The sequence below is a fragment of the Eucyclogobius newberryi genome, unplaced genomic scaffold, assembly GCF_026437365.1.
Source record: "Eucyclogobius newberryi isolate DKJ021-1_F unplaced genomic scaffold, fEucNew1.0.hap1 SCAF_46, whole genome shotgun sequence".
In the NCBI taxonomy this organism is placed as follows: Eukaryota; Metazoa; Chordata; class Actinopteri; order Gobiiformes; family Gobiidae; genus Eucyclogobius; species Eucyclogobius newberryi.
Window position 1 is genome coordinate 335,797 of NW_027316123.1, and position 21,345 is coordinate 357,141.

At 52.6% G+C, this 21,345-nt stretch overlaps 3 non-coding genes across 3 annotated transcripts; all 3 read left to right on the plus strand.

The window, feature by feature from the left end:
* The first annotated feature begins 13,001 nt into the window (after nt 1-13,001).
* On the plus strand, nt 13,002-13,092 carry trnar-ucu (transfer RNA arginine (anticodon UCU)). The gene is given in 2 exon segments: nt 13,002-13,038; nt 13,057-13,092. It is a non-coding gene; the product is annotated as a tRNA-Arg (tRNA).
* A 1,929-nt stretch (nt 13,093-15,021) lies between these two features.
* trnar-ucu (transfer RNA arginine (anticodon UCU)) lies at nt 15,022-15,112 on the plus strand. The gene is given in 2 exon segments: nt 15,022-15,058; nt 15,077-15,112. It is a non-coding gene; the product is annotated as a tRNA-Arg (tRNA).
* Nucleotides 15,113-17,294: 2,182 nt separating this feature from the next.
* On the plus strand, nt 17,295-17,367 carry trnav-uac (transfer RNA valine (anticodon UAC)). Its single transcript has one exon. It is a non-coding gene; the product is annotated as a tRNA-Val (tRNA).
* The last annotated feature ends 3,978 nt before the right edge of the window (nt 17,368-21,345 follow it).

A 21,345-nucleotide genomic window follows, 5' to 3' on the forward strand; every position in this document is an offset into this window, starting at 1 on the left:
GGAACCGAAAGAAGAAGAATTAAACCCTCTGTAACAATGAGATTTGAACTATTTCACTCAATTCTCATCACCTGTTAAAGTCATCTCTTTATATGGACTGTACATAATTGGAAAGACTTCATCTAGTGTAAGGTTGCCAAAGCATTTACTTTGTACTGATTTTTGGAACGTTATCTTCGAGATAAGGGAGCTCAATGTCAGCATCGCTGAAATGTCCAAGGTGTCAGGGTCAAGGTAAACTCCTACCTAAGCGTAAGCAAATTTGGTCTACAAGTGGAGGAATGGGTTCTAATCCCACTCCTGACAATGGGTTTGTCCTATATTTGACCTCATTGCAAGTGTAGGGGAATGGAGATGGACATTCCACGGCCAGATAACAGAAAATCTCTCTTTGAACATTGGGGGGGTTTCTTTCTCCCTCTCTCCCTCACCGCAGGGAGCCGCTGTGACTTTGGCGATAACAGACCTTCTCCCCCACAGTCTTACAGGAGGACGCCCCGATGAAAACTATGTTTTATGTGATTATGCCATGAATGTTTGTCCGAATCAACTCCGTACACCTCATGTTTCACCTTGTGTTACGTATTTTTCCACTGTTTAAGGTTTTATATTCCCAATGCTTTAACTCGAGTGCCCATCACAGGTGAAAGAAGATGTAAAATGTATCTACCTCAAGGAATAATGTGCACAAACTGCCAAAAGTGTTTAACGTGTCGTCGCAGTAGCGCCCGCCCCTTTCGCTCCCAGCGTGCCCTGCGGCGCTAGGTGACAAAAAGACCCTCCGAGCTTGGAACGCTCTCTTCTCCTCTCTTCTCTTCTTGCTCTCTTCTTCCTTTTTTTTTGTTCAAGCCTTTGTCTATCTCTTTGAAGCCGTCTCCACGGACGAGCCTGTTTACTTTTCCTTTGTCTCAACAAAGCGTCCGCCACGTGGGTCGACAAGACTAGGCCAGCCTCATCGCCCCCCTGAACTCTGAAAACACCTGGAAACACCTGGAACTAAGCTTAAGCGCTAAACCTGACAGAGACTTTCTTTTCTACTTCGCTTCTACTATTTTTGAAGTAATCTACGCCGTTTACGTGGATCAGCGCTACGTTCTCATCTGAGTAAAGGCCGCGTGAGGAGCTAACACGCAGCTAAAGCGTTCTACCGCTAAGGAACTCCCGGACATCGCCACGCGCCACCTCGCGCCACCGCTGCCGCCCCGCGTCACGGACATCGCGGCACGCCACTGCCTTCGCCCGCCACACCGCTCCTCGCGCCGCCTCGCGCCACCGCTGCCGCCCCGCATCACGGATATCGCGGCACGCCACTGCCTTCGCCCGCCACACCGCTCCACGCCGCTGCCTCGCCACGGATCTCGTCCGCGGACAAGGACCAGCCGGACCGAGTTCTACAAAATCGTAAGCCGACTTCAGTGTGCGGTTCTTTTGTGGCGTGATTTGGGTAGAACTCAGCTGTTCCTCCTCCCTTAGCTTCTCACTTTCCCTCTTTTTGATATAGATTAGCATAGACACGTTTGATTATCAAAGGCAAAACCCTGGTTTAACATTATCTGCATGAATTCTGCCTTTAAATCTGATATAACATCACCTGTGATTTACCTGTGCGCATTTCTGCTCCGGTGCCCTTTTTGATTGCCCTTTTGATAAATAAACTACACGAAAGAGTTATTGACTATTGTTTGTTTGATTAGACTATGCGTAAGTCCCTGAATCGTGAAACACCCTTCAAACCTTTTAACGAGCGTGATTAAGGACCGTATCTTAGCTTTTTGGGTTTTACCCTGGTGCCCCGTCTTGTCTCGTTTCTGCTAAGAAATCTTCCTTAATCGTAAACTGAATACCTGTAGTTTGAGACCCTACACAAGGATGTGAATAGCCTGTTGGCTCCTGCTTCACTAAAGGTTCTATATCCATTCAATACACAGCTTTCTTGGATGCACTACTGCTGTTACGGCTCTCGACTGACATCTCAATTGCAATAGACTTTAAAAAAAAGCATTAGCTTGATGTGGACTTTTAAAGGACGCAGTAGTTTGATGTAACAACAACCACATCAAACTCCTTTAAAAAGAGACAGCAGTTTGATGTGTTTTTTTACCAAAGTATAGGTACGGTCATTTGTGCTACTGTAATAACGGATCTGATTCTGTATACTCACAGTTCACACAAACTAACCCTTTAAGCGCCAAAGTCGCAGAAATGCGACTTTACCGTACAAGGAAATTTATGAAATAATAGTAGAAAATGAATAACTTCAGTCATTGGTCGGTTCGGTGCAACTTCCTCTTATTAGCCAGGTATGATCCAGGGCAGATCCGGTAAGGAAAAAAGTGGCTGGAGGAAGTACACGTGGCATGCAATTTACAGCAGATTCTGACTCTGAAGGGTATTATCTCCCCGAGAGTGACGATGGATTTCCAAGTGGAGATGAAGGGACTTCGAAACAACGGACAGGTGCAAAGGACAGACGGAGGCAAGGAACCAGTGGAACCAGTGGCTGTAGTAAAACTTGCCCGGTGGATGAGAGCTGGGACATGCTGAGAGAGGTCGAGGTATTTGAGGCATGGATCAAACCTTTTGAAGACCCAGTTGGCTACACAGGAGAGATGGATCTGACGGATGCTAATCCATTTGATATTCTGTCACTCTTTCTGACCGATCAGTTTTGGACTTTCATTACTGATGAGACAAATAGATATGCACATCCGTGTATGGCACCTATGATTCTGAAGCCACATTCAAGATTTCTTGAGTGGTATGATGTATCAGTCACCGAAATGAAAGCTTTCTTTGCTTTGCATCTCTCCATGGGCCTTGTTGAGAAACCTGAAATCGAGGATTACTGGGGAACATTTTGGCTTACACAAACGCCTGGATTTGGAAATGTAATGTCAAGAAACAGATTTGAAATCATTCTTTCGTTCTTTCATTTTGTCAACAATAATGATTATGTGAGAACAGGCGAGCCCGGGCACGATAAACTGTTCAAAGTCCGCCCAATAATAGATTTGATTATTCCCAAATTTGCAGCAGTTTACAGTCCAATCAAGGAGCTTTCTTTAGATGAAATGACAATAGCTTTCAAGGGGAGATCTTCACTAAAATGTTACTCTCCGAATAAACCTGACAAATATGGCTATAGAGTGTATGCCCTGAGTGAAAGCTGTTCAGGGTATGTTTTGCGCTGGTCAATGCACACTGGACAGTACAAAAATAATGCAAGCAACATCAGTGCAACACACGCAGTTGTCCGTGAGTTGGTTTCTCCCTTTACGGGCAAAGGACACGAGATTTACATGGACAGTTACTATACCTCGCCTGTAATTGCAAATGAATTAGCAGATTTGGAAACTGGACTGTGTGGGACGGTAAGGATTACCAGGTTGGGGATGCCAAAATGCCTTGGTAAAAGTGTCTTACAGCTGAAAAAAGGAGATGACCCAGTTTTTTGCAGAAAGGGAAAACTCCTGGCTTGTGCTTGGCACAATACTAAACGTCTCACCATGTTGTCCACAGTCCATGGAAATGATTGTGTTCAGAGGAGGATCCGATCCAAGACAGATGACACTGGCTTCCGTGACATCAAAAGACCTGTATGTGTCGACCAGTACAACGCCTACATGGGTGGAGTGGACACTGCTGACCAGAGGATGAAGACATACCTCTTTCCACACAGGTCCCGGAAATGGTATCATCGCATATTCAATGCCATTATAAGCATAAGTATTGTCAACTCACACATCATATACACCAAATCCACTCCAGGCCCACACAAACCTTTAAAGGTTTACATTCAGAACATTATTGATGCATTACTGGCTGATCACTCCAAAAAACAAGAAAGGCGCTCAAGACCGGAGGGTGAAATGCCACAGAGACTCACAGAGCGTCATTGGCTTTGTCAAGCAGAGGGACGTCCAGACTGCGCCGTGTGCTCTGACCGCTCTCGTACCAAAGGCAGGCGGCAAACAAAGTACAGGTGCCGTCAGTGTGGCGTTGGCCTCTGTGCGGTTCCATGCAACGAGAGATACCATACGCTAAAAAACTTTAAATGCTGTCATTTGGATATGTAAAAGTGCAGGGTACCTTGACCCTGGATGGACATCTTTTCTGTGATGGCTCTCTCCTTTCTTCACTGCTTTCTCCACAACCTGCCTGGCACCAATGATGGATGTATAAGTTGGAAAAATAAAAAAAATGAAAAAAATACATAATAAATACCGTGTTTGTCATCATTTGGTCAGAACTTGTAATCAGGGCCCGAGTTTGAAGATGTGAGCAAAAGGGGTGAAAATGGGTTAAAATGTGAAAAAACACCAAAATGAGCAAAATGAAATAATCCCCCATCATCAGTGCACAGTTTGCCCCCAGAAAAGCACTCCCCTGGGGCCTGGAGGTGATCTGACCACCAGAATATAGTACCATATACCCCTGCTGGACTTAGAAAAAAAACCGAGCTTCCAGCCAATAGTACACTATACCCGAGGGACTCTGTCGTTTTTCGGCAATAGTACACTATACCCGAGGGACTCTGTCGTTTTTCGGCAATAGTACACTATACCCGAGGGACTCTGTCGTTTTTCGGCAATAGTACACTATACCCGAGGGACTCTGTCGTTTTTCGGCAATAGTACACTATACCCATCGACTCTGTCGTTTTTCCGGGCCGTAGTACGAAGTTGTGAGCAAAAGGGGTGAAAATGGGTTAAAATGTGAAAAAACACCAAAATGAGCAAAATGAAATAATCCCCCATCATCAGTGCACTGTTTGACCCCAGAAAAGCACTCCCCTGGGGCCTGGAGGTGATCTGACCATCATAGTATAGTACACTATGCCCCTGAGGGACTTAGAGTAAAAACCGAAATAGTACACTATACTCGAAAAATTTCAAAGTGTGGTTAAGAGTACCAAGGGCACGGGCTTCCATGTCAGAGTACCAAGGGCACGGGCTTCCAGGCGGCTGCCCCTAAGGGGTTTAGCCCGCGAGGGGGTGCTTAAGGGTGGGTCCCCGGGTTCGGAGGGAGAGCCTGGTCCCCGGTGGTCATCCCCGGAGTCCCGGAGCCCAGGACCCGGGGAAGAGTGTGCCCGGGTCGGGGCTGAGTCTGGTGGAGTGGGGGGGTGGCCCTGGAGGTGCTCCAGGGGCTCCAGGGGTTCCAGGGGGTGCTCAGTGGGGGCCATGCCCAGCCAGAGTTGCCCTTCCCCGGGGTGAGTCTGGAGGAGTGGGGGGTGGCTCTGGAGGTGCTCCGGGGGTTCCAGGGGGTGCTCGGCGGAGGCCATGCCCAGCCAGAGTGGCCCTTCCCCGGGCAGAGTCTGGGGAGAGTGGGGGGTGGCTCTGGAGGTGCTCCCGGGGCTCCAGGGGTTCCAGGGGGTGCTCAGTGGAGGCCATGCCCAGCCAGAGTGTCCCTTCCCCGGGGTGAGTCTGGGGAGAGTGGGGGGTGGCTCTGGGGGTGCTCCGGGGGCTCCAGGGGGTGCTCGGCGGAGGCCATGCCCAGCCAGAGTGTCCCTTCCCCGCGGTGAGTCTGGAGGAGTGGGGGGTGGCTCTGGAGGTGCTCCGGGGGCTCCAGGGGGTGCTTGGTGGAGACCATGCCCAGCCAGAGTGGCCCTTCCCCGGGGTCAGTCTGGGGAGAGTGGGGGGTGGCTCTGGAGGAGCTCCAGGGGTTCCAGGGGGTGCTCGGCGGAGGCCATGCACAGCCAGAGTGGCCCTTCCCCGGGCATAGTCTGGGGAGAGTGGGGGGTGGCTCTGGAGGTGCTCCGGGGGCTCCAGGGGGTGCTCAGTGGAGGCCATGCCCAGCCAGAGTGGCCCTTCCCCGGGGTGAGTCTGGAGGAGTGGGGGGTGGCTTTGGAGGGGCTCCAGGGGTTCCAGGGGGTGCTCGGCGGAGGCCATGCCCAGCCAGAGTGGCCCTTCCCCGGGCATAGTCTGGGGAGAGTGGGGGGTGGCTCTGGAGGTGCTCCGGGGGCTCCAGGGGGTGCTCAGTGGAGGCCATGCCCAGCCAGAGTGGCCCTTCCCCGGGCATAGTCTGGGGAGAGTGGGGGGTGGCTCTGGAGGTGCTCCGGGGGCTCCAGGGGGTGCTCAGTGGAGGCCATGCCCAGCCAGAGTTGCCCTTCCCCGGGCAGAGTCTGGAGGAGTGGGGGGTGGCTCTGGAGGTGCTCCGGGGGCTCCAGGGGTTCCAGGGGGTGCTCAGTGGGGGCCATGCCCAGCCAGAGTGGCCCTTCCCCGGGCAAAGTCTGGAGGAGTGGGGGGTGGCTCTGGAGGGGATCCAGGGGGTGCTCGGCGGAGGCCATGCCCAGCCAGAGTGGCCCTTCCCCGGGCATAGTCTGGGGAGAGTGAAGGGGGTGGCTCTGGAGGTGCTCCGGGGGCTCCAGGGGGTGCTCAGTGGAGGCCATGCCCAGCCAGAGTGGCCCTTCCCCGGGGTGAGTCTGGAGGAGTGGGGGGTGGCTCTGGAGGAGCTCCAGGGGTTCCAGGGGGTGCTCGGCGGAGGCCATGCCCAGCCAGAGTGGCCCTTCCCCGGGCATAGTCTGGGGAGAGTGGGGGGTGGCTCTGGAGGTGCTCCGGGGGCTCCAGGGGGTGCTCAGAGGAGGCCATGCCCAGCCAGAGTGGCCCTTCCCCGGGCATAGTCTGGGGAGAGTGGGGGGTGGCTTTGGAGGTGCTCCGGGGGCTCCAGGGGGTGCTCAGTGGAGGCCATGCCCAGCCAGAGTGTCCCTTCCCCGGGCAGAGTCTGGAGGAGTGGGGGGTAGCTGTGGAGGTGCTCCGGGGGCTCCAGGGGGTGCTCGGCGGAGGCCATGCCCAGCCAGATTGGCCCTTACCCGGGCATAGTCTGGGGAGAGTGGGGGGTGGCTCTGGAGGTGCTCCGGGGGCTCCAGGGGGTGCTCAGTGGAGGCCATGCCCAGCCAGAGTGTCCCTTCCCCGGGGTGAGTCTGGAGGAGTGGGGGGTGGCTCTGGAGGTGCTCCGGGGGGCTCCAGGGGGTGCTTGGTGGAGGCCATGCCCAGCCAGAGTGGCCCTTCCCCGGGCAGAGTCTGGGGAGAGTGGGGGGGTGGCTCTGGGGGTGCTCCGGGGGCTCCAGGGGGTGCTCGGCGGAGGCCATGCCCAGCCAGAGTGGACCTTCCCCGGGGTGAGTCTGGGGAGAGTGGGGGGTGGCTCTGGAGGGTCTCCGGGGGCTCCAGGGGCTGCTCGGCGGAGGCCATGCCCAGCCAGAGTGTCCCTTCCCCGGGGTGAGTCTGGAGGAGTGGGGGGTGGCTCTGGAGGGTCTCCGGGGGCTCCAGGGGCTCCAGGGGGTGCTCAGCGGAGGCCATGCCCAGCCAGAGTGGCCCTTCCCCGGGGTGAGTCTGGGGAGAGTGGGGGGTGGCTCTGGAGGTGCTCCGGGGGCTCCAGGGGGTGCTCAGTGGAGGCCATGCCCAGCCAGATTAGCCCTTCCCCGGGGTGAGTTTGGAGGAGTGGGGGGTGGCTCTGGAGGAGCTCCAGGGGTTCCAGGGGGTGCTCGGCGGAGGCCATGCCCAGCCAGAGTGGCCCTTCCCCGGGCATAGTCTGGGGAGAGTGGGGGGTGGCTCTGGAGGTGCTCAGGGGGCTCCAGGGGGTGCTCAGTGGGGGCCATGCCCAGCCAGAGTTGCCCTTCCCCGGGGTGAGTCTGGAGGAGTGGGGGGTGGCTCTGGAGGTGCTCCGGGGGTTCCAGGGGGTGCTCGGCGGAGGCCATGCCCAGCCAGAGTGGCCCTTCCCCGGGCAGAGTCTGGGGAGAGTGGGGGGTGGCTCTGGAGGTGCTCCCGGGGCTCCAGGGGTTCCAGGGGGTGCTCAGTGGAGGCCATGCCCAGCCAGAGTGTCCCTTCCCCGGGGTGAGTCTGGGGAGAGTGGGGGGTGGCTCTGGGGGTGCTCCGGGGGCTCCAGGGGGTGCTCGGCGGAGGCCATGCCCAGCCAGAGTGTCCCTTCCCCGGGGTGAGTCTGGAGGAGTGGGGGGTGGCTCTGGAGGTGCTCCGGGGGCTCCAGGGGGTGCTTGGTGGAGACCATGCCCAGCCAGAGTGGCCCTTCCCCGGGGTCAGTCTGGGGAGAGTGGGGGGTGGCTCTGGAGGAGCTCCAGGGGTTCCAGGGGGTGCTCGGCGGAGGCCATGCACAGCCAGAGTGGCCCTTCCCCGGGCATAGTCTGGGGAGAGTGGGGGGTGGCTCTGGAGGTGCTCCGGGGGCTCCAGGGGGTGCTCAGTGGAGGCCATGCCCAGCCAGAGTGGCCCTTCCCCGGGGTGAGTCTGGAGGAGTGGGGGGTGGCTTTGGAGGGGCTCCAGGGGTTCCAGGGGGTGCTCGGCGGAGGCCATGCCCAGCCAGAGTGGCCCTTCCCCGGGCATAGTCTGGGGAGAGTGGGGGGTGGCTCTGGAGGTGCTCCGGGGGCTCCAGGGGGTGCTCAGTGGAGGCCATGCCCAGCCAGAGTGGCCCTTCCCCGGGCATAGTCTGGGGAGAGTGGGGGGTGGCTCTGGAGGTGCTCCGGGGGCTCCAGGGGGTGCTCAGTGGAGGCCATGCCCAGCCAGAGTTGCCCTTCCCCGGGCAGAGTCTGGAGGAGTGGGGGGTGGCTCTGGAGGTGCTCCGGGGGCTCCAGGGGTTCCAGGGGGTGCTCAGTGGGGGCCATGCCCAGCCAGAGTGGCCCTTCCCCGGGCAAAGTCTGGAGGAGTGGGGGGTGGCTCTGGAGGGGATCCAGGGGGTGCTCGGCGGAGGCCATGCCCAGCCAGAGTGGCCCTTCCCCGGGCATAGTCTGGGGAGAGTGAAGGGGGTGGCTCTGGAGGTGCTCCGGGGGCTCCAGGGGGTGCTCAGTGGAGGCCATGCCCAGCCAGAGTGGCCCTTCCCCGGGGTGAGTCTGGAGGAGTGGGGGGTGGCTCTGGAGGAGCTCCAGGGGTTCCAGGGGGTGCTCGGCGGAGGCCATGCCCAGCCAGAGTGGCCCTTCCCCGGGCATAGTCTGGGGAGAGTGGGGGGTGGCTCTGGAGGTGCTCCGGGGGCTCCAGGGGGTGCTCAGAGGAGGCCATGCCCAGCCAGAGTGGCCCTTCCCCGGGCATAGTCTGGGGAGAGTGGGGGGTGGCTTTGGAGGTGCTCCGGGGGCTCCAGGGGGTGCTCAGTGGAGGCCATGCCCAGCCAGAGTGTCCCTTCCCCGGGCAGAGTCTGGAGGAGTGGGGGGTGGCTGTGGAGGTGCTCCGGGGGCTCCAGGGGGTGCTCGGCGGAGGCCATGCCCAGCCAGATTGGCCCTTACCCGGGCATAGTCTGGGGAGAGTGGGGGGTGGCTCTGGAGGTGCTCCGGGGGCTCCAGGGGGTGCTCAGTGGAGGCCATGCCCAGCCAGAGTGTCCCTTCCCCGGGGTGAGTCTGGAGGAGTGGGGGGTGGCTCTGGAGGTGCTCCGGGGGGCTCCAGGGGGTGCTTGGTGGAGGCCATGCCCAGCCAGAGTGGCCCTTCCCCGGGCAGAGTCTGGGGAGAGTGGGGGGGTGGCTCTGGGGGTGCTCCGGGGGCTCCAGGGGGTGCTCGGCGGAGGCCATGCCCAGCCAGAGTGGACCTTCCCCGGGGTGAGTCTGGGGAGAGTGGGGGGTGGCTCTGGAGGGTCTCCGGGGGCTCCAGGGGCTGCTCGGCGGAGGCCATGCCCAGCCAGAGTGTCCCTTCCCCGGGGTGAGTCTGGAGGAGTGGGGGGTGGCTCTGGAGGGTCTCCGGGGGCTCCAGGGGCTCCAGGGGGTGCTCAGCGGAGGCCATGCCCAGCCAGAGTGGCCCTTCCCCGGGGTGAGTCTGGGGAGAGTGGGGGGTGGCTCTGGAGGTGCTCCGGGGGCTCCAGGGGGTGCTCAGTGGAGGCCATGCCCAGCCAGATTAGCCCTTCCCCGGGGTGAGTTTGGAGGAGTGGGGGGTGGCTCTGGAGGAGCTCCAGGGGTTCCAGGGGGTGCTCGGCGGAGGCCATGCCCAGCCAGAGTGGCCCTTCCCCGGGCATAGTCTGGGGAGAGTGGGGGGTGGCTCTGGAGGTGCTCAGGGGGCTCCAGGGGGTGCTCAGTGGGGGCCATGCCCAGCCAGAGTTGCCCTTCCCCGGGGTGAGTCTGGAGGAGTGGGGGGTGGCTCTGGAGGTGCTCCGGGGGTTCCAGGGGGTGCTCGGCGGAGGCCATGCCCAGCCAGAGTGGCCCTTCCCCGGGCAGAGTCTGGGGAGAGTGGGGGGTGGCTCTGGAGGTGCTCCCGGGGCTTCAGGGGTTCCAGGGGGTGCTCAGTGGAGGCCATGCCCAGCCAGAGTGGCCCTTCCCCGGGGTGAGTCTGGAGGAGTGGGGGGTGGCTCTGGAGGAGCTCCAGGGGTTCCAGGGGGTGCTCGGCGGAGGCCATGCCCAGCCAGAGTGGCCCTTCCCCGGGCATAGTCTGGGGAGAGTGGGGGGTGGCTCTGGAGGTGCTCCGGGGGCTCCAGGGGGTGCTCAGTGGAGGCCATGCCCAGCCAGAGTGGCCCTTCCCCGGGCAGAGTCTGGAGGAGTGGGGGGTGGCTCTGGAGGTGCTCCGGGGGCTCCAAGGGTTCCAGGGGGTGCTCAGTGGGGGCCATGCCCAGCCAGAGTGGCCCTTCCCCGGGCAAAGTCTGGCCGTGTGCGGGGTGGATGATCCCTGCTCCGCCTCACGCGAGTTCGAGACCGGCTGGGTGCCCTTTTATCCATGAGGCACTGCACTGCCTCCGGCAGCCGAGTTCGGGGCCCGGTGAGGGCTCCAGACTCCAGGGGCTCCGACCCGGAGCCTCCGACCCGCAGAAGGTGCTCCCTGGCCGGGCAAAGTCTGGCCGTGTGCGGGGTGGATGATCCCTGCTCCGCCTCACGCGAGTTCGAGACCGGCTGGGTGCCCTTTTATCCATGAGGCACTGCACTGCCTCCGGCAGCCGAGTTCGGGGCCCGGTGAGGGCTCCAGGCTCCAGGGGCTCCGACCCGGAGCCTCCGACCCGCAGAAGGTGCTCCCTGGCCGGGCAAAGTCTGGCCGTGTGCGGGGTGGATGATCCCTGCTCCGCCTCACGCGAGTTCGAGACCGGCTGGGTGCCCTTTTATCCATGAGGCACTGCACTGCCTCCGGCAGCCGAGTTCGGGGCCCGGTGAGGGCTCCAGGCTCCAGGGGCTCCGACCCGGAGCCTCCGACCCGCAGAAGGTGCTCTCTGGCCGGGCAAAGTCTGGCCGTGTGCGGGGTGGATGATCCCTGCTCCGCCTCACGCGAGTTCGAGACCGGCTGGGTGCCCTTTTATCCATGAGGCACTGCACTGCCTCCGGCAGCCGAGTTCGGGGCCCGGTGAGGGCTCCAGGCTCCAGGTGCTCCGACCCGGAGCCTCCGACCCGCAGAAGGTGCTCCCTGGCCGGGCAAAGTCTGGCCGTGTGCGGGGTGGATGATCCCTGCTCCGCCTCACGCGAGTTCGAGACCGGCTGGGTGCCCTTTTATCCATTAGGCACTGCACTGCCTCCGGCAGCCGAGTTCGGGGCCCGGTGAGGGCTCCAGGCTCCAGGGGCTCCGACCCGGAGCCTCCGACCCGCAGAAGGTGCTCCCTGGCCGGGCAAAGTCTGGCCGTGTGCGGGGTGGATGATCCCTGCTCCGCCTCACGCGAGTTCGAGACCGGCTGGGTGCCCTTTTATCCATGAGGCACTGCACTGCCTCCGGCAGCCGAGTTCGGGGCCCGGTGAGGGCTCCAGGCTCCAGGGGCTCCGACCCGGAGCCTCCGACCCGCAGAAGGTGCTCCCTGGCCGGGCAAAGTCTGGCCGTGTGCGGGGTGGATGATCCCTGCTCCGCCTCACGCGAGTTCGAGACCGGCTGGGTGCCCTTTTATCCATGAGGCACTGCACTGCCTCCGGCAGCCGAGTTCGGGGCCCGGTGAGGGCTCCAGGCTCCAGGGGCTCCGACCCGGAGCCTCCGACCCGCAGAAGGTGCTCCCTGGCCGGGCAAAGTCTGGCCGTGTGCGGGGTGGATGATCCCTGCTCCGCCTCACGCGAGTTCGAGACCGGCTGGGTGCCCTTTTATCCAAGAATCAACTGGAGTGTGGAGCTTCTACGGGCCTCCAGGGGCACTGCCGACCCAGAGCTGTGCCCCGGCTTCAGTTCTCTGTATCTCAGGAAGTTTTTTATTTATACATTTATTTCATCCATAATCTCTTGCGCCTAAAGGAACTGCTAAACTTGGTTCAATTACCACAGAATCCCAGTGTGCTATAGGCTGGCCACTGCTTGGTAGGAGTTTCCCGTACGTGAGTGACTGTTCCTTGCTTCCTTCACGCCCCGCTCAACCTCGTCTTCTTCTAAAGAGTTTGGCGCTGTCCTCAGAAGCTTTGGTCTTACTCAGCACCTGAGTGGCCCCACCAAGAGCAAAGGGCACACTCTGGACCTGCTAATGACAAAGCGGGTTAATATTTCAAATTACAGTGTGGTAAATGTTACTTTGTCTGATGGTTTCTGTATTTCTCCAGGTGCAATGAGTTTGCAGTCTTCTTTGCAAGACTCAGTTCAGAACATTAAAAATACCATTATTTGCAGATAACAAGCACGCAGCCAGCTAGACAACTGGAGTTAACCCATTTTGCATTTGTGGCTGACAAAACTTTCCAAGAGATCACCACAAGTCTGAATTCCACTACATGCTGTCTTTATGCATTGCCGACTAGATTTTTAAAGTCTATGGTGAGCAGTCTGTTGGCTCCAATCAATCAAAAAGTCAACATGTTGCTTGGATCTGGAATTTTCCCAAGATCCTTAAAACTGCAGTCATTAAGCCTCTCTTAAAGAAGAGCAGTCTTGATGCCACAGTGCTAAATAATTACCGGCCCATCTCAAACCTACTACTACTCAGTTGTCCATTCAAGTATGCAAATTATTTACAATGACAGAAAATGCGCTGCTGTTACAAATTGGAATAAGATGGAAAAGTATCCCTGCACACACAGATTAACTGCACTCTTTTCACTTTTTGATTCTCAGTTTGTTGGCAAGGAATGACTGATGTGGACTCATTTTGGATGAAAAACGTGTTTTGCGTTTATGGAAACGCACCATGGAAGGATGTATGGACTCTGTGGCGCAATGGATAGCGCATTGGACTTCTAGGCATAATTTGCAAGGGCATTTAAAGGTTGTGGGTTTGAGTCCCACCAGAGTCGCTAATGGTGAGAGAACATATTAGTTTTTTACAATGGAAAATCTGCTCGCTTTACTATCTGATGAAAGGCACTGCTGAACGAGGTTCAATTGCCAAGGGTGCTTGAAAAAGTTAGCAAATACATCGGCATTATGTCAAATAACATTATCTTGCAATTTTTCCTCAATATCCAGATTAACTGCAGTATATTGAGTGCGCAATAAATTGGCGAGAGTCGATTGATTGAAAGACTTCCAGTTTTTTTATAGCTACATTGGTACAGGGGATTTAGCTCAAAGGTAGAAAGATTGATGCCCTCGTTCTCCATTAAACACAGTTGATTGGACAGGGGCTGAACTTTCGAATGTTGCTGGCTCGCTTTAAAAAAAAAGATATTGCGGCTTGTCGAGTCACAAATATTTAATTGGGCGGGCTGTTTGTCTCTGTGGCGCAATTGGCCAGCGCGCTCTGCTGTTAACCTGGAGGTTGGTGGTTCGAGCCCACCCAGGGAAGATTGAAAGAGCTATCGCAGGCAAAATCTATGAGGTACCATTGGTCACTGAATATCTTGGTGAAACAGGTTAAAGTAGCATTTAAGAGGCTCTGTGGCTTAGATGGTTAAAGTGCCTGTCTAGTAAACAGGAGATCCAGGGTTCAAATCCCAGCAGTGCCTTAATGATAGCCTTTCAAGCAAATCAGTTGTTTACATGTACAGAAAACCTTATCACCCGAAAGAGCTCTTACATTTTGCAATTAGAGATTGAAAAGTATCCCTGAATAAACAGAGTAAATGCACTCTTTTCACTCCTTGTTTCTCAGTTTGATGGTAAGGGTTGATTGAATGATTGATTGATTGATTGATTGATTGATTGATTGATTGATTGATGTAGACCGTTTTCGGATGACTGTTTTGCTTTTGTGAAAAAGGGGAATCAGACAAAAGTTGCAAAGGCATTCAAAGGCTGTGAGTTCGAGACCCACCAAAGTTACTGTTGTAACCCCTGTTATCTACATTGGTAAATAGGAAAGCATGCTTGTGTTATTAACTGATGAAAGGAACTGCTAAACTTGGTTCAATTACCACAGAATCCCAGTGTGCTATAGGCTGGCCACTGCTTGGTAGGAGTTTCCCGTACGTGAGTGACTGTTCCTTCCTTCCTTCACGCCCCGCTCAACCTCGTCTTCTTCTAAAGAGTTTGGCACTTTCCTCAGAAGCTTTGGTCTTACTCAGCACCTGAGTGGCCCCACCAAGGGCAAAGGGCACACTCTGGACCTGCTAATGACAAAGCGGGTTAATATTTCAAATTCCAGTGTGGTAAATGTTACTTTTTCTGATGGTTTCTGTATTTCTCCAGGTGCAATGAGTTTGCAGTCTTCTTTGCAAGACTCAGTTCAGAACATTGAAAATACCATTATTTGCAGAAAACAAGCACGCAGCCAGCTAGACAACTGGAGTTAACCCATTTTGCATTTGTGGCTGACAAAAGTGTCCAAGAGATCACCACAAGTCTGAATTCCACTACATGCTGTCTTTATGCATTGCCGACTAGATTTTTAGAGTCTATGATGAGCAGTCTGTTGGCTCCAATCAATCAAAAAGTCAACATGTTGCTTGGATCTGGAATTTTCCTAAGATCCTTAAAACTGCAGTCATTAAGCCTCTCTTAAAGAAGAGCAGTCTTGATGCCACAGTGCTAAATAATTACCGGCCCATCTCAAACCTACTACTACTCAGTTGTCCATTCAAGTATGCAAATTATTTACAACGACAGAAAATGCGCTGCTGTTACAAATTGGAATAAGATGGAAAAGTATCCCTGCACACACAGATTAACTGCACTCTTTTCACTTTTTGATTCTCAGTTTGTTGGCAAGGAATGACTGATGTGGACTCATTTTGGATGAAAAACGTGTTTTGCGTTTGTGGAAACGCACCATGGAAGGATGTATGGACTCTGTGGCGCAATGGATAGCGCATTGGACTTCTAGGCATAATTTGCAAGGGCATTCAAAGGTTGTGGGTTTGAGTCCCACCAGAGTTGCTAATGGTGAGAGAACATATTAGTTTTTTACAATGGAAAATCTGCTCGCTTTACTATCTGATGAAAGGCACTGCTGAACGAGGTTCAATTGCCAAGGGTGCTTGAAAAAGTAAGCAAATACATCGGCATTATGTCAAATAACATTATCTTGCAATTTTTCCTCAATATCCAGATTAACTGCAGTATATTGAGTGCGCAATAAATTGGCGAGAGTCGATTGATTGAAAGACTTCCAGTTTTTTTATAGCTACATTGGTACAGGGGATTTAGCTCAAAGGTAGAAAGATTGATGCCCTCGTTCTCCATTAAACACAGTTGATTGGACAGGGGCTGAACTTTCGAATGTTGCTGGCTCGCTTTAAAAAAAAAGATATTGCGGCTTGTCGAGTCACAAATATTTAATTGGGCGGGCTGTTTGTCTCTGTGGCGCAATTGGCCAGCGCGCTCTGCTGTTAACCTGGAGGTTGGTGGTTCGAGCCCACCCAGGGAAGATTGAAAGAGCTATCGCAGGCAAAATCACTGAATATCTTGGTGAAACAGGTTAAAGTAGCATTTAAGAGGATCTGTGGCTTAGATGGTCAAAGTGCCTGTCTGGTAAACAGGAGATCCAGGGTTCAAATCCCAGCAGTGCGTTAATGATAGCCTTTCAAGCAAATCAGTTGTTTACATGTACAGAAAACCTTATCACCCGAAAGAGCTCTTACATTTTGCAATTAGAGATTGAAAAGTATCCCTGAATAAACAGAGTAAATGCATTCTTTTCACTCCTTGTTTCTCAGTTTGATGGTAAGGATTGATTGAATGATTGATTGATTGATTGATTGATGTAGACCGTTTTCGGATGACTGTTCTGCTTTCGTGAAAAAGGGGAATCAGACAAAAGTTGCAAAGGCATTCAAAGGCTGTGAGTTCAAGACCCACCAGAGTCACTGTTCTAACCCCTGTTATCTACATTGGTAAATAGGAAAGCCTGCTTGTGTTATTAACTGATGAAAGGAACTGCTAAACTTGGTTCAATTACCACAGAATCCCAGTGTGCTATAGGCTGGCCACTGCTTGGTAGGAGTTTCCCGTACGTGTGTGACTGTTCCTTCCTTCCTTCACGCCCCGCTCAACCTCGTCTTCTTCTAAAGAGTTTGGCGCTGTCCTCAGAAGCTTTGGTCTTACTCAGCACCTGAGTGGCCCCACAGAGGGCAAAGGGCACACTCTGGACCTGCTAATGACAAAGCGGGTTAATATTCGGCAGGAGTTATTAAAAGTTGGTTTAATAACTGTAAAGAGACTAAAAATCTTGGGAGATATACAAGATAAGCATTTGTAAAGAAACTTGGAAAGACCTTTTTTCCACATCAAATTTTACAGTTCTTCAACCACACATGAAGAGTCACCTGAACAGGGACTTGAACCCTGGACCCTCAGATTAAAAGTCTGATGCTCTACCGACTGATGGACGCATCATATGGCAATGGCATACAGTACATACATTGGCCATTCTCTCACCTTAGCCAGCACAACAGCCCAGAGGCAGCCATGAAGACACGTGAAGAGGATCCATTGCGTTGTCAGTGCAGGCAAATAAATGAACCATTTTATTGTCACCACTTGTGCTTCTTCATGTTCCTCATTTGGTTTGTCTTGTCAAAAATAGGAATTGTACTGCAGCAATCATGACTCTTGTTCCAAGTTTTATTTCCAATTAGACCTCAACCAGAGCCACTGTCTGTCTGCAATTCACAGAAAGTGCTTCATAGTTGGATTGTAGTTTTAGCTTCGCCCCCACTTGAATTGAATATTTTTGTATGGGTACTTTCTTTGTGTGTGAGTATTTTTCATTCTGATCATTTTTGCCAGAGTTCATTTCTATACAGCTACTTTTTGCTAAGGTAACATTTTGATCCAAGTCGTGTCTACCCTTGCCCTCATGTGCTATGTCTGTGTGCATTTAATAGTGCAATTATTTGTAAAATGGCTTATGATTTTCATATTTTGGCTAATAAATAAAAGTAGATCCTGATTACCTAGTCTTGATCAATGTTCGTGTAGTTCTGCACCTTTATAATGTAGCTCCAATTTGAGCTATGTGAAAGACAGTTACACAAAAGACTTGCAAAACAAATAGTAGATTTACTCAACAGGGCAAATCAAAGAGAGCAGCCATGTAGAATGCAGGCACATGCTCTGTGGTTTCATTGTGTAGAGGTCATCACATCTGCTTTACACGCAGAAGGTCCTGGGTTCGATCCCCAGTGAAACCAGCTGTGTGTTTCATGCAAACTCTCATTGACTTTGAGCATGCTGTTGGTGCTTTAAAGCTCCATGACTTTACTGTGCCCCTCTTGCATACTGAAATAAAAGCTTCATCTGTTGAGCTCATATTGTGTTCAATAGCTACAGCGTACCTATCATCTTGTATCTTTCATTCAGTCCTCTAATTCTTTCAACAAGGTTTAAAGAAATGCGCTTTCTATGTTCTCATGCAGAAATCTGGGGATGAACCAGGGACTTCTAGATCTTCAGTCTATCGCTCTGCCAAATGAGTTATTTTGGTAAGGACAGCTGGTGGGTTCATGTCTTAAACAGGAACCTACTTATACACCCCAAGCATTTGATATTTGCTGGATGCCAATGGAAATGCGTGTGCACAATCTCTCTAGGTAACTTTGCTGTGGGTTGGTTATCAATCTGATATGATTTAAAACACACGTTCAAGGGTGTTTTTTACATAGGGGGACAATGTGAAGATTGTTGCGTCATTCCACCCCAAATTCTGTCAACAAGTCGGCAGGAGTTATTAAAAGTTGGTTTAATTAAAACCCTTTAAGCGCCAAAGTCGCAGAAATGCGACTTTACCGTACAAGGAAATTTATGAAATAATAGTAGAAAATGAATCACTTCAGTCATTGGTCGGTTCGGTGCAACTTCCTCTTATTAGCCAGGTATGATCTAGGGCAGATCCGGTAAGGAAAAAAATGGCCGGAGGAAGTACACGTGGCATGCAATTTACAGCAGATTCTGACTCTGAAGGAAATTATCTCCCCGAGAGTGACGATGGATTTCCAAGTGGAGATGAAGGGACTTCGAAACAACGGACAGGTGCAAAGGACAGACGGAGGTGAGGAACCAGTGGAACCAGTGGCTGCAGTAAAACTTGCCCGGTGGATGAGAGCTGGGACATGCTGAGAGAGGTCGAGGTATTTGAGGCATGGATCAAACCTTTTGAAGACCCAGTTGGCTACACAGGAGAGATGGATCTGACGGATGCTAATCCATTTGATATTCTGTCACTCTTTCTGACCGATCAGTTTTGGACTTTCATTACTGATGAGACAAATAGATATGCACATCCGTGTATGGCACCTATGATTCTGAAGCCACATTCAAGATTTCTTGAGTGGTATGATGTATCAGTCACCGAAATGAAAGCTTTCTTCGCTTTGCATCTCTCCATGGGCCTTGTTGAGAAACCTGAAATCGAGGATTACTGGGGAACATTTTGGCTTACACAAACGCCTGGATTTGGAAATGTAATGTCAAGAAACAGATTTGAAATCATTCTTTCGTTCTTTCATTTTGTCAACAATAATGATTATGTGAGAACAGGCGAGCCCGGGCACGATAAACTGTTCAAAGTCCGCCCAATAATAGATTTGATTATTCCCAAATTTGCAGCAGTTTACAGTCCAATCAAGGAGCTTTCTTTAGATGAAATGACAATAGCTTTCAAGGGGAGATCTTCACTAAAATGTTACTCTCCGAATAAACCTGACAAATATGGCTATAGAGTGTATGCCCTGAGTGAAAGCTGTTCAGGGTATGTTTTGCGCTGGTCAATGCACACTGGACAGTACAAAAATAATGCAAGCAACATCAGTGCAACACACGCAGTTGTCCGTGAGTTGGTTTCTCCCTTTACGGGCAAAGGACACGAGATTTACATGGACAGTTACTATACCTCGCCTGTAATTGCAAATGAATTAGCAGATTTGGAAACTGGACTGTGTGGGACGGTAAGGATTACCAGGTTGGGGATGCCAAAATGCCTTGGTAAAAGTGTCTTACAGCTGAAAAAAGGAGATGACCCAGTTTTTTGCAGAAAGGGAAAACTCCTGGCTTGTGCTTGGCACGATACTAAACGTCTCACCATGTTGTCCACAGTCTATGGAAATGATTGTGTTCAGAGGAGGATCCGATCCAAGACAGATGACACTGGCTTCCGTGACATCAAAAGACCTGTATGTGTCGACCAGTACAACGCCTACATGGGTGGAGTGGACACTGCTGACCAGAGGATGAAGACATACCTCTTTCCACACAGGTCCCGGAAATGGTATCATCGCATATTCAATGCCATTATAAGCATAAGTATTGTCAACTCACACATCATATACACCAAATCCACTCCAGGCCCACACAAACCTTTAAAGGTTTACATTCAGAACATTATTGATGCATTACTGGCTGATCACTCCAAAAAACAAGAGAGGCGCTCAAGACCGGAGGGTGAAATGCCACAGAGACTCACAGAGCGTCATTGGCTTTGTCAAGCAGAGGGACGTCCAGACTGCGCCGTGTGCTCTGACCGCTCTCGTACCAAAGGCAGGCGGCAAACAAAGTACAGGTGCCGTCAGTGTGGCGTTTGTGCGGTTCCATGCAACGAGAGATACCATACGCTAAAAAACTTTAAATGCTGTCATTTGGATATGTAAAAGTGCAGGGTACCTTGACCCTGGATGGACATCTTTTCTGTGATGGCTCTCTCCTTTCTTCACTGCTTTCTCCACAACCTGCCTGGCACCAATGATGGATGTATAAGTTGGAAAAATAAAAAAAATGAAAAAAATACATAATAAATACCGTGTTTGTCATCATTTGGTCAGAACTTGTAATCAGGGCCCGAGTTTGAAGATGTGAGCAAAAGGGGTGAAAATGGGTTAAAATGTGAAAAAACACCAAAATGAGCAAAATGAAATAATCCCCCATCATCAGTGCACTGTTTGCCCCCAGAAAAGCACTCCCCTGGGGCCTGGAGGTGATCTGACCACCAGAATATAGTACCATATACCCCTGCTGGACTTAGAAAAAAAACCGAGCTTCCAGCCAATAGTACACTATACCCGAGGGACTCTGTCGTTTTTCGGCAATAGTACACTATACCCGAGGGACTCTGTCGTTTTTCGGCAATAGTACACTATACCCGAGGGACTCTGTCGTTTTTCGGCAATAGTACACTATACCCGAGGGACTCTGTCGTTTTTCGGCAATAGTACACTATACCCGAGGGACTCTGTCGTTTTTCGGCAATAGTACACTATACCCGAGGGACTCTGTCGTTTTTCGGCAATAGTACACTATACCCGAGGGACTCTGTCATTTTTCGGCAATAGTACACTATACCCGAGCGACTCTGTCGTTTTTCCGGGCCGTAGTATGAAGTTGTGAGCAAAAGGGGTGAAAATGGGTTAAAATGTGAAAAAACACCAAAATGAGCAAAATGAAATAATCCCCCATCATCAGTGCACTGTTTGCCCCCAGAAAAGCACTCCCCTGGGGCCTGGAGGTGATCTGACCATCATAGTATAGCACCATATGCCCCTGAGGGACTTAGAGTAAAAACCGAAATAGTACACTATACCTGAAAAGACTCTGTCATTTTTCGGCAATAGTACACTATACCCGAGCGACTCTGTCGTTTTTCCGGGCCGTAGTATGAAGTTGTGAGCAAAAGGGGTGAAAATGGGTTAAAATGTGAAAAAACACCAAAATGAGCAAAATGAAATAATCCCCCATCATCAGTGACTTGTTTGCCCCTAGAAAAGCACTCCCCTGGGGCCTGGAGGTGATCTGACCATCATAGTATAGCACCATATGCCCCTGAGGGACTTAGAGTAAAAACCAAAATAGTACACTATACCTGAAAAGACTCTGTCATTTTTCGGCAATAGTACACTATACCCGAGCGACTCTGTCGTTTTTCCGGGCCGTAGTATGAAGTTGTGAGCAAAAGGGGTGAAAATGGGTTAAAATGTGAAAAAACACCAAAATGAGCCAAATGAAATAATCCCCCATCATCAGTGCACTGTTTGCCCCCAGAAAAGCACTCCCCTGGGGCCTGGAGGTGATCTGACCATCATAGTATAGCACCATATGCCCCTGAGGGACTTAGAGTAAAAACCGAAATAGTACACTATACCTGAAAAGACTCTGTCATTTTTCGGCAATAGTACACTATACCC